Below are 13,240 nucleotides of genomic sequence, written 5' to 3'. Positions count from 1 at the left end.
GAGTGGCTAACGACAGACATTCGTTTGACTAGACATGCTTGGCCAAGAGAAAATCTCCTTCTACTCTATGAGGTAACAAAGAGCTGCATTCACGTGATTAAAGGTTGAAGGGAGATCGAATTATGTTTGAGGCATGGCTGAATAGAGGATGTGCGAGCTAAAACTAGAGGGGATATGGTTCAACTTGGGAGAGGACAGGGAACCAGAACAGGTGATGGGCTCTTATTTCTCTTAGTCAAGAGTTACGACAGAGCTCATGGGAAGGTTCTGTGTTTGCGTGCCAAATTGCACCCTATTCCCTATGTAGTGCACTACTTTTGACCAGAGCCGTAGCTGTGTCCCTTTTTAAAATCTTACTAGAAATCTCTCTCCACTTCCTTAGTTATACCCAGAATGACTTTTCTGTGAATGTTTAGTTTAACAGAGAGAAATACTACTATATTCAGTGAGATTTATTAGTGCTGGTGCTCTTCTATAACTCTTGTTGACAAGAGAAAATATTGCCTGGAACTGAAAACAGCTATCTGGAAAGTCCTGATGTTTTTCCAACCCTAGGTTGCAACTTTTCCTCTCTAAATTACACTCTGACCAGACATCTGTACGCACACAGTCTGTGTGGAACCAGTTTTAGTCCATCTATGTTATTAGTGTATGGATGAAGAGGAGGGCTGATCTCAGACCAATATTCTATCCCAAAATCTATTTAACGACATGATGTCAATTTACAGATAACATTTCTATTACAGATTACAGTCTGTGTCCGGTTAAGGGAAAAAAATCCAGATTAATTTTTGGCAGCATCCAGGTATAGAAGATGTACACGTTTGATTTATTGTGATGCAATTCACAAGTTAAGAAACAGTATGCATTTCAACTTTTTTTAAAGAACATAAAAGGTATACTAAATTATCAAACTAAACAGTAAAGTTAAAAAGGACAGTTTAAATACATTTTCATGTTGGTCAACATCGTCATTTTAAGAATACAATTAAATTATATTTGCAATAAATGAGGATGGTTGATGTGAATGACTTAGTTATATCTTTCATTATTACCTACCCTCAAAACATTCCTTAAAATCTATAGTTAAAGAATTTGTAGTGTTAGATTATCAATAATATAGCACTAACAGGGAAACGTTGAGATTTCAGTCTAAATAACCTCAGCATTTGACATTCTATAGGAATCGCTATGGATGTAGTTCCACTGAGCAATGTTATATTCAACTGTCATATGGTGATTGCATCTCTATATCATTAGCAAAAATATTATCAATCTAATGTCCATCTTTCATACACTCGATCAATACAAGAACAAAGAAATCAAGAAGTTGGAGATGTTAACAATCATCTTAGGTTTTTAACTTGCTTGCTGTCAAGTTTACAGAGTAAAGTGAGCACAAATTAGGATAATCTAAATAAGATGGCTGCTAGGATAGTATGCTAAGCACAGGAGGCTGGTGAGGGGAGGGTGCCTCATAATAATGGCTAGAATGGAGTGAATGGAATTGTATCAAACACATGGAAACCAGGCTTGATACCATGCTATTAATTCTGTTCCAGCCATTACTATGAGCCCATCCTCCCCAATGAAGGTGCCACCAGCCACCTGTGATGCTAATATGCACCTGCCCTGAACCCACTGAACTGACTGAGGCAATCTGCACAGCAACTACAGGCATTGGAGACAACACTTCTGAGCCTAACGCTGAGGGAATCAAATGTGCATACATAGCCTACCCACACACATACACACAAGTCAATGAATGCATGGTAAACTGAACAGCAGACACAAAACAAACACTATGCATGGCACAGGTACATTTGACAAAATAACCATCTGAGCATTGACGCAACATGCAAGTAGAATGCATGAATACAGAGAGAGAAAATACCTTTTAGAGGATTAGGAGTCAGGGGACATATAACTTTCCTAACTGTCATATTCTAGCTTATCTTATTTCACTTTAGGACATAATTTAAGATTTTGTTCTGTACTACGGCCCCAGCATAATGTACATGATAGGAAACTGAGTTTAAAACTAGAGAAGTAGGAGTAAGGGGATGCATTATAGAAACATCCTAATTGTCAAATCCCATTTTCTCTCACTTTACGATGGGATTTAAATGTTGTTCTGTATTTATTTTATTTATTTATTTATTTTTTATTTCACCTTTATTTAACCAGGTAGGCTAGTTGAGAACAGATTCTCATTTGCAACTGCGACCTGGCCAAGATAAAGCATAGCAGTGTGAACAGACAACACAGAGTTACACATGGAGTAAACAATTAACAAGTCAATAACACAGAGAAAAAAGGGGAGTCTATATACAATGTGTGCAAAAGGCATGAGGAGGTAGGCGAATAATTACAATATTGCAGATTAACACTGGAGTGATAAATGATCATGTTCAGGTAGAGATATTGGTGTGCAAAAGAGCATAAAAGTAAATAAATAAAAACTGTGGGGATGAGGTAGGTGAAAATGGGTGTGCTATTTACCAATAGATTATGTACAGCTGCAGCGATCGGTTAGCTGCTCAGCTAGCTGATGTTTGAAGTTGGTGAGGGAGATAAAAGTCTCCAACTTCAGCGATTTTTGCAATTCGTTCCAGTCACAGGCAGCAGAGTACTGGAACGAAAGGCGGCCGAATGAGGTGTTGGCTTTAGGGATGATAAATGAGATACACCTGCTGGAGCGCGTGCTACGGATGGGTGTTGCCATCGTGACCAGTGAGCTGAGATAAGGCGGAGCTTTGCCTAGCATGGCCTTGTAGATGACCTGAAGCCAGTGGGTCTGGCGATGAATATGTAGCGAGGGCCAGCCGACTAGAGCATACAAGTCGCAGTGGTGGGTAGTATAAGGTGCTTTAGTGACAAAACGGATGGCACTGTGATAAACTGCATCCAGTTTGCTGAGTAGAGTGTTGGAAGCAATTTTGCAGATGACGTCGCCGAAGTCGAGGATCGGTAGGATAGTCAGTTTTACTAGGGTAAGCTTGGCAGCGTGAGTAAAGGAGGCTTTGTTGCGGAATAGAAAGCCGATTCTTGATTTGATTTTCGATTGGAGATGTTTGATATGGGTCTGGAAGGAGAGTTTGCAGTCTAGCCAGACACCTAGGTACTTATAGGTGTCCACATATTCAAGGTCGGAGCCATCCAGTGTGGTGATGCTAGTCGGGCATGCGGGTGCAGGCAGCGATCGGTTGAAAAGCATGCATTTGGTTTTACTAGCGTTTAAGAGCAGTTGGAGGCCACGGAAGGAGTGTTGTATGGCATTGAAGCTCGATTGGAGGTTAGATAGCACAGTGTCCAATGACGGGCCGAAAGTGTATACAATGGTGTCGTCTGCGTAGAGGTGGATCAGGGAATCGCCCGCAGCAAGAGCAACATCATTGATATATACAGAGAAAAGAGTCGGCCCGAGAACTGAACCCTGTGGCACCCCCATAGAGACTGCCAGCGGACCGGACAACATGCCCTCCGATTTGACACACTGAACTCTGTCTGCAAAGTAATTGGTGAACCAGGCAAGGCAGTCATCCGAAAAACCGAGGCTACTGAGTCTGCCGATAAGAATATGGTGATTGACAGAGTCGAAAGCCTTGGCAAGGTCGATGAAGACGGCTGCACAGTACTGTCTTTTATCGATGGTGGTTATGATGTCGTTTAGTACCTTGAGTGTGGCTGAGGTGCACCCGTGACCGGCTCGGAAACCAGATTGCATAGCGGAGAAGGTACGGTGGGTTTCGAGATGGTCAGTCACTTGTTTGTTGACTTGGCTTTCGAAGACCTTAGATAGGCAGGGCAGGATGGATATAGGTCTGTAACAGTTTGGGTCCAGGGTGTCACCCCCTTTGAAGAGGGGGATGACTGCGGCAGCTTTCCAGTCCTTGGGGATCTCAGACGATATGAAAGAGAGGTTGAACAGGCTGGTAATAGGGGTTGCGACAATGGCGGCGGATAGTTTCAGAAATAGAGGGTCCAGATTGTCAAGCCCAGCTGATTTATACGGGTCAAGGTTTTGCAGCTCTTTCAGAACATCTGCTATCTGGATTTGGGTAAAGGAGAACCTGGGGAGGCTTGGGCGAGGAGCTGCGGGGGGGCCGGGGCTGTTGGCCGAGGTAGGAGTAGCCAGGCGGAAGGCATGGCCAGCCGTTGAGAAATGCTTGTTGAAGTTTTCGATAATCATGGATTTGTCGGTGGTGACCGTGTTCCCTAGCCTCAGTGCAGTGGGCAGCTGGGAGGAGGTGCTCTTGTTCTCCATGGACTTCACAGTGTCCCAGAACTTTTTGGAGTTGGAGCTACAGGATGCAAACTTCTGCCTGAAGAAGCTGGCCTTAGCTTTCCTGACTGACTGCGTGTATTGGTTCCTGACTTCCCTGAACAGTTGCATATCGCGGGGACTGTTCGATGCTATTGCAGTCCGCCACAGGATGTTTTTGTGCTGGTCGAGGGCAGTCAGGTCTGGAGTGAACCAAGGGCTGTATCTGTTCTTAGTTCTGCATTTTTTGAACGGAGCATGCTTATCTAAAATGGTGAGGAAGTTACTCTTAAAGAATGACCAGGCATCCTCAACTGACGGGATGAGGTCAATGTCCTTCCAGGATACCCGGGCCAGGTCGATTAGAAAGGCCTGCTCACAGAAGTGTTTTAGGGAGCGTTTGACAGTGATGAGGGGTGGTCGCTGAGATCCTGGTTGAAGACAGCGGAGGTGTATTTGGAGGGCCAGTTGGTCAGGATGACGTCTATGAGGGTGCCCTTGCTTACGGAGTTAGGGTTGTACCTGCTGGGTTCCTTGATGATTTATGTGAGATTGAGGGCATCTAGCTTAGATTGTAGGACTGCCGGGGTGTTAAGCATATCCCAGTTTAGGTCACCTAGCAGAACAAACTCTGAAGCTAGATGGGGGGCAATCAATTCACAAATGGTGTCCAGGGCACAGCTGGGAGCTGAGGGGGGTCGGTAGCAGGCGGCAACAGTGAGAGACTTATTTCTGGAGAGAGTGATTTTCAGAATTAGTAGTTCGAACTGTTTGGGTATGGACCTGGAAAGTATGACATTACTTTGCAGGCTATCTCTGCAGTAGACTGCAACTCCTCCCCCTTTAGCAGTTCTATCTTGACGGAAGATGTTATAGTTGGGTATGGAAATCTCTGAATTTTTGGTGGCCTTCCTGAGCCAGGATTCAGACACGGCAAGGACATCAGGGTTAGCAGAGTGTGCTAAAGCAGTGAGTAAAACAAACTTATAATGTCCCCAGCATAATTTACTGTAGCTGAGTTAGTAAAGTGGAGTATAGAACAGTACAAGGGAGAAGAGTACAGGGGAGATTGTAGAGACACAGTAGTCAGAATGGGAGCCAGGAGGGCTAGTATGAGGTTCAGCCGGCTGAAGGTTCAGGTGGTCCTCAGTCTGGAGGTGTGGAGGTGGACCCACCCACCCAAGACCAGGGGATGCTGTGACAGAACCAGATGAAACCAGCCCCGGCCTCCTCAGGGCTCTAGTCCAGACAGCTTGGGATCTGCTAAATGTAAGAAAATTTCAGTGAAAAAAGGCCCCCTAAACAGCAGGTAGTGAAACTTTTCTGTCTTTTTGGGGATATGTCAAACAAATGTCAGTTAGCTAGCTACTCTCATCTCTATCGCTCTAATCACACACTATTGACATCAGCATCACACAACTACACCTCACACATCACTGTGCTCAACCACTATTTATTAACTGACTCTATTATACAATTTATTTTATTTTATGTGACCTGGTCAAGATAAAGTAAAGCAGTGCAACAAAAACAACAACACAGAATTACACATAACCAAACGTACAGTCAATAATACAATAGAAAAAATCTATGTACAGTGTGTGCAAATGTAGAATAGTAGGGAGGTAAAGGCAATAAATAGGCCATAGAGGTGAAATAATTACAATTTAGCATTAACACTCGAGTGATAGATGTGCAGATGATGATGTGCAAGTAGGGATACTGGGGTGCAAAAGGGACAAATAAATGTTGGTTATATCAAAGCCATTCGGTTATTTTAAAGCTGTTCTGAGAAAACTCCTCAACTATCAAGTATTTCATTACATGTATCTTTATTTTACCATATTCACATCTGACAGGTTTCTAAAGCGATCAGCATTTTGGCAGGTTGACACCAGGAAACCACCCAGGGCATTGGTCTTTTTCCTAGACAATACTGTGGTGGAACAGGGGAGGCAGCATGGGGAAATAGACACGGCACGGTCGTCTGTTAATTACACATGTTTCAATCCATTAACTGCTCAAGGTCTGTTTTCCTACACTGCGGTCTGGAGCAATTACGCCAGAGGACCGTTCATCACACACTTCCCCCCCGAACGGTGAAATTCCACGGCAGGTCCACTGAGGGCCTTCTGCTCTGCTAGAGAAGCAGGAACGAGCATGCAGCAGAGCAGCGGGACGACACTGTTGCAACACTGTCCAGTGGGCATAAAAGAATGTATGACTGAAACAGCACGAACACATTCCCTTTGCTAAGAGTGGTTTATACTTTCTTTGAACATGGCAACGGTCCAACGGACACCCCTCTCAACAGCTACTTATAAAAGAGCAGTTTACATTCCTTTACAAAGACATGTGTATGTACAGAGGTGCCTGGCAGGAATTTCTAATGAAAATAATAATCTGTGTGTGCACTTTGTTCCACCAGGACCAGGTCTGCACCAGCACCCGATGAACAAATAGGGCTATGTGGTCTTGTATGGCTCAGTTGGTAGGGCATGGTGCTTGAAACGCCAGGATTGTGGGTTAAATTCCCAGAGCCACCCATACGTATGGATTAAAGTGTCTGCTAAATGGCGTACAGTGCCTGTTTCCTGTGTGTAACAAAATGTGTAAAAAGTAAAGGGGTCTGAATTAAAAACGATGTCTCTCTCTACAGGCAGAACATTCACAGACACAGTTTGGGTTAGGCCTGACTGAGTGTTGAAAAACACTCCGTTGAGATGTTGTCATTATGAGTTAGTAAACCGTTTCACAACATGACACTTGTTGATGAAAATGGGTTGGGATCTCAATGGAAAAATTATGTTCTCTGTGATATGCAATAACTTACACAAGCCTTAAAGATGTGCTTGAGTGAGATAAATAGATTCAAGACATGATTTTTAGTGCTCTTGAAAATCTTGGGACAAAAACACTGTGCTCTCAGAATGGCCGTAATACTGTCATATGATTCCACCAATATAAAACAGAGTAAGATGGGAACTGCACAGCAGGATAGTAAATACAAATTGCTCTGGAGCAATGACATGGTCTCAAAGATTTTCTAGATTTAGTTACATCATGAGGTGAACGAGGAAAAATATAATGTCAGTCTTGGAAAGCAAGACCAGCCATATTTCAATTCAATAACATGCCACATGTTTCTATCCATCATTAGATTACAGAAATTTCTCTCACGCAATCTCACTACTCACAGATACTTTTAGATTTCTCCCATTGAGCAGTTTTTGATGGTATTCGATTGCAACAGAGTAATTTGGTACGCAGTGCAGAAAGACTATGAGGACAGGCATATGGGCAATTCTATGCACAATGACTACTTTTAAGAATTTCCACAGAAAATAGTACAAAAAACATTTACTTGAGGAACAGTGCAGATGCAAAGTTTGGTAACAGAGTGATGGCACCATTTTCATCTGCACTGTTCTTCAAGTAATGTGTTTTTTAAAGAAAATGTAAATGGTTAACTTTGCAAACATTGTTTTTTTCTTTGACAAACATTTTAAAGTGAAGAATCTGAGTCTCAGCATCCCTCTATAACCCGTACAATTGCCCATATGGAATCTGTTGTACACATCCTGTGTGGCATGACTGTGTCTTAAACCTTATGGATGCCTATGAGTGACATAATTCAATCTTAAATTGTAATGGTTAAATGATAAATCAATAGCATTTTTGCAGTTCCTTTCCCTAAATGGGTATGCATTTGTGACAAAATTCAAATTGAAATGCCCAAAAATGTCATTTCCATGGTACTATCTAGTACAACACATACATTTCTTATGTTTGCCATTTCATTTCCTTGTTGTGACACCATGAATTGTGACGAAAATAAAATGAATTCTCAACTGCAAATGAGAATTGTGACACACACACCGGTGTGTGTCAACTGCAACGTTGCTGGGTTTTTCACGCTCAATTGTTTCTCGTGTGTATCAAGAATGGTCAACCACCCAAAGGACATCCAGCCAACATGATAGAACTGTGGGAAGCATTGGGGTCAACATGTGCCAGTATCCCTGTGGAACGCTTTCGACACCTTGTATTGTTCATGCCCCGACGAATTGAGAGTGTTTTGAGGGCAAAAAGGGGAGCAACTATATTTTAGGAAGGCATAATTGCATCTGTCAAACTGGTAAGCCTACCTTTTATTTCTTAGTGTGCCAACAAAGCCTTGTTAGTAAATTAGCCAATTTAACTTTCAGCACCAGGCACTGTCCATATTGATTTTAGAAATAGCGATCCACACACGATTGGTGGTTGCAACTCAACTCGTCTTTTTGGATATTTATCCAATTATATTCCATTCTCTTTTTTTTAATCATAGGTATATTCCCAATATTATTATCATAATTCTGTTTTCACGTGTGTTTCACACATTTTATTAAGCTGTTGGTGCTTGCTTCTACTTATAAATCATTTGACCGCTGTAGGTTGATATTCTTGTTTCCTAATGTTATTCCTTTACAATTTTCTGAGTCCTCGTGTGTGTAACTTAAATGTGTCTTTTTGTCTGGATTGGGAAGGTGTGAAATGTATCAAGGAGAGAATGAAGCCAAATCAAATCAGTGTATGTGCTGTCACTCCTCGTACGCAGACCCATGAGCCACCGCGGCCCCTCATGATGAGGTCCACTTTTTTGTGGCCCCAACCCCATCAAAGATGCCCATCCCTGATACTGTAAATACACACACATCATTATCAATTATATATATTTTTTATAACAAACCAAGATAGACCAAAGCCTGACGTTTCCAATGGGGAAAAAATTGTCACAGTGGGCAGAACAAGCAAGGAGGGTGGCAGAGCCAAGCACGAGCTAGTGAGATCCCACTGGCGCATTCTATCGTGTATTTTCATATTTCTATTAGGGAACGCCTACTCTGTGAAGTGAGCATATGCAATAACTCAATTCGCCCTTGCACTCCTAAAGAACGCAATTGTTTTTTACTTTGGAAAGGGTAAGATCCACAAAACTTAATCCACTCTGTTAGTAACAGATTCTATTTTTGGGAACAGAAAACTGTATTGATATCAAATGTTTAAATTATGTGAAAATTAGCACGTCTGCCAAAATTAATCTCGCTCCATATTCTCCCACTGCCGGCAACTGGGCTTCCTCTCATCACCATATTTGGTAGAGTGGAAACACCAACCGGATGCTTCACACTCATACATCTGGTGAAATATCTGGCTCATTGTTCTGCGTCTGAATGCTCCTAGGCTAATAGCAAGCTATCTAACCTATCGGTAGCTAGCTACCTATAATAGCCAATTTGCCATATTAACTAGCTATTAGTGTCTCCCGTGTCCCCTCCACTGAGCTTTATAGTCTCCTCCCACAAACTCCTTGCAACACGTTCTGTTCTTCTTCTTCTTCTGCGGGGTTTCACACTGGCTGTTGTTGCCGGGACAGCCAAAAAACGCATCACATCGACACAGCTACGACCGAAAGTAATTGTTGCCAGCAACACAGGCAACCTCTTCTGCCTCACGTTACCGAAACGCCACCCACAGTGTTCGATTGACAATCAACACAGGTTGAATGAGGAAATTAGGAAACTAAATGGCATATAAAAAATGTAATTGATTATTTGAATAGTGACAGTCTTAAACCACACAGAGTAGGGAAAATATATTATTTGCATAACTATTTATGCAATCACAACAGGGAAATGAAATGGCAAACATGAGAAATTATTTGTCATTTAAGCATTTACATTTAATTTTTAAATGTGTCAGTGTTGTACTGGATAATACCATGGAAATTAAATATCAAACAAAATTAAGGCTACCTAAGTATGATTCTCAATCAGAGACAACTAACGACATCTGCCTCTAATTGAGAACCATACCAGGCCAAATACAAAACACAACGTAGAAAAACGAACATAGACAACCCACCTAACTCACGCCCTGACCATAATAAAACAAAGACAAAACAAAAGAACTAAGGTCGGAACATGACACTATGCGTACTCAATCATGAAAATGATCATGCAATATCTTATTTTGCATTTCAATCACAATTTTGTCACAGAAAATGCATTCACATTTAGGAAAAGGAATTGTCAACATGATATTGATTTGTGATTTTCCCATTTAATTTCCAATTGAGTTTGGGCAAATAAATGCTTCCAAAGAAACTCACCACAGTATTGTAGATTTTATCTGTCCAGGCTCCTGTCTTCAAAGATAATAATAATATAATAATAATATATGCCATTTAGCAGGCGCTTTTATCCAAAGCGACTTACAGTCATGTGTGCATACATTCTACGTATGGGTGGTCCCGGGGATCGAACCCACTACCCTGGCGTTACAAGCGCCATGCTCTACCAACTGAGCTACAGAAGATGGTTACTTATGTTCAGTTAAAGTACAATATTTAAAGGCATTGCAAAATTCCTCTAAAAATGTACACCAACAGACACATACTGTACTTGAGCAGCAATAGTCAAGACTTCATATCAGATATTAGAAAATGCAGACATCTCATTTATTTGGGTGCATTGAGAGGGCATGGAGGAAAAACAGGGCAGGTGTAACATTTCTGTCCATCTCCACTCTGCTCTCCCTGCCGCTTCCAGGCCAAAATCAGACGCTCTGCAGTGCTGGAGAAATAATCCAGGAGGTCTCCATAAAGCCAAGGTCTATTTCAGAAATGACACCCTATCCTATAGTTTGCTACTTTCGACCAGAGTCTATGGAGCTCTGGTCAAAAGTAGTGCACTATATAGGGAGTAGGGTTCCATTTAGGATGCAGTTAATGAAATCATACAAGAGAAGGAGGTCCTCAGCTGCAAACAATTTCAGTCATATTTCACTGCCTGCCCCAGCCCTCTGTACAATTAATTTGGATGTTGAGTCAGTCACTCAGGCTGCACCCCACACATTTGGAGAACAGAGACTGTTTCTGCACCCTATGATTTAATGCAGATGAAATGGATTAAATATACAGGGTTATTACAGGGTACCACTAGGTTTTCTGTGAGCTGTCCAGACTCCTGGTTTCCATTCACAGGCAGGCAGGAAGGGGTTCTGGAGGGGAGCATACCACACAGTGCTCTGGGTATGTGTCCCAAATGGCACCCTATTCCTTATGGGGCTCTGGTCAAAAGTCGTGCACTGTAAAGAGAATAGGGTGCTATTTGGGATGCATCTGTGGTAATACCACATAACCACTCGGTCGCACATCGGCAGCAGGTCACTGTGAAACTAGCTAGCTAGCACTGCACAACACATCAATATGGAGCTAGCCCAGCCCCGACTTTAACATCCAATATCAGGCTGCATCACCCAACTCATTGTGCTGTTATTGTAATACAAGCAGCTTGTATTTCTGTGTTTACATCTGCAAGGTAAACCATTTCTGACAGACTTAATGAAGGCGAACGCATTGAAGGCGTTTCGAAATGCCCTCAAATGGCCAAGTTTTCTGTGGGTACTGAAAAAAAGCAGAATACAAATTCTAAATAGTGTTTTTTCTATTGGTTTCTACTGGTTTACCCTGCATCCCTAGCACGTATTGAGACTGCATCCCAATAGGCACCATTTCCTATATGGTGCACTACCTTACAAAGTAGTAGCCTTAGTACAGTAGGGTGCCATTTGGGACAGTCTGAGTCTCCTTTCAAAAATAGACATGTTGCTTTGATGTCTATAAAACTGCTTGGTGTAGAAGGATACACCTCTGAGGCCTCTCTCAATAGGGTCGATGAGGAGAAGACCTCGTGTGGCATAGATCTTACCATTCTGCTCCTGGATGAATTTGGCAATCTTCTTCAAAAGCTGAAAAGAGACTAAATAAAACATTTTCAATTTTATAACTTTCCTTGCTATACAGTTCAATTATTCCATTTTGGAAGATTGACAACTTTATTTTCAAGCTGGAGAATTTCCTTTCACCAATAAGGAGAGTAGACTTGTGTCTCTCTCAACCTTGACCTCACCCCCTCATGTTCTAAGTGGACAGGAAGGAGGTTCGTGGCTAGAAGGTACTGTATCAAGCTTTTGTCAGACTTGACTTTTTGGAGCAGGTTTAGGAGAACTTACGCAGCAGTTTAGGATAAATAACAGAGCAGGTTAGGAGAATCAGATTAAGGTTAGGAAAAGGATTAGGGTTAGCTAAAATGCAAAAAATACATAATAATAATCAACTTATGATGTACATTTTGCCAAATTTACTGTAGTTAATATTTTAGGTGTGCTCAGTTAAGAAGTAATTTCAAATCATTCATCTTGACTTCTATCTTTATGAGCCCTCATAAAATATAAAATCAAGCCAATGGTTCAAATCATCCCATATCAAACCTGTCTGGTCGAATAGAAATCCAGATGAGATTGGAACACCAATGACACACTTATTCCTGTACATTGTGTACTATAACTTTTCTATGGTACCAGATTCATATAAATCACTTTGTCAAATGTCGATTTACAGCCAAGCCGCATAGATGCTCTCCATTACGACTCCTTTTCCATCTAGGAAAACAGTGATGGACAATTTCACAAAGTCCCTGTCACTTTATTTTCATTAGGGGGCGATACAGTCTCTAATATAATGAGCCTTATTGGGCCTTTTTGGGATGTAGGTTGTACTTTGTAGGCCTATGCAACCAGCTATCTGATAGGCCATAAAGCAGTCTTAATGCTGAGACATACAGTATACAACAATATTTCACCAATATACGAGAGCCCATGGGTTGCTTCCTAATAATCTCACCTTTCTCCCAAAGTGTGCACTTGTTCACTTCATGGATTTGAAAGAAAATGACTGGTATATGGACATTCCCTCTAGCTAAGATTTTCACCTGGTTTTCAGTTGGTGGCACCAGCCCATGATTTGGTAGCACAAAAAAATAAATGCAGTGTCACAATAGAAAAAATCAGTAGTTCAGTTGGTAGAGAATGGTGCTTGCAACGCCAGGATAGTGGGTTAGATTCTTGGGACCATCCAAACATAAAATGTAG

The sequence above is a fragment of the Oncorhynchus gorbuscha genome, linkage group LG05 (genome assembly GCF_021184085.1).
Source record: "Oncorhynchus gorbuscha isolate QuinsamMale2020 ecotype Even-year linkage group LG05, OgorEven_v1.0, whole genome shotgun sequence".
Lineage (NCBI taxonomy): Eukaryota > Metazoa > Chordata > Actinopteri > Salmoniformes > Salmonidae > Oncorhynchus > Oncorhynchus gorbuscha.
This window is presented reverse-complemented; position numbering follows the sequence as displayed.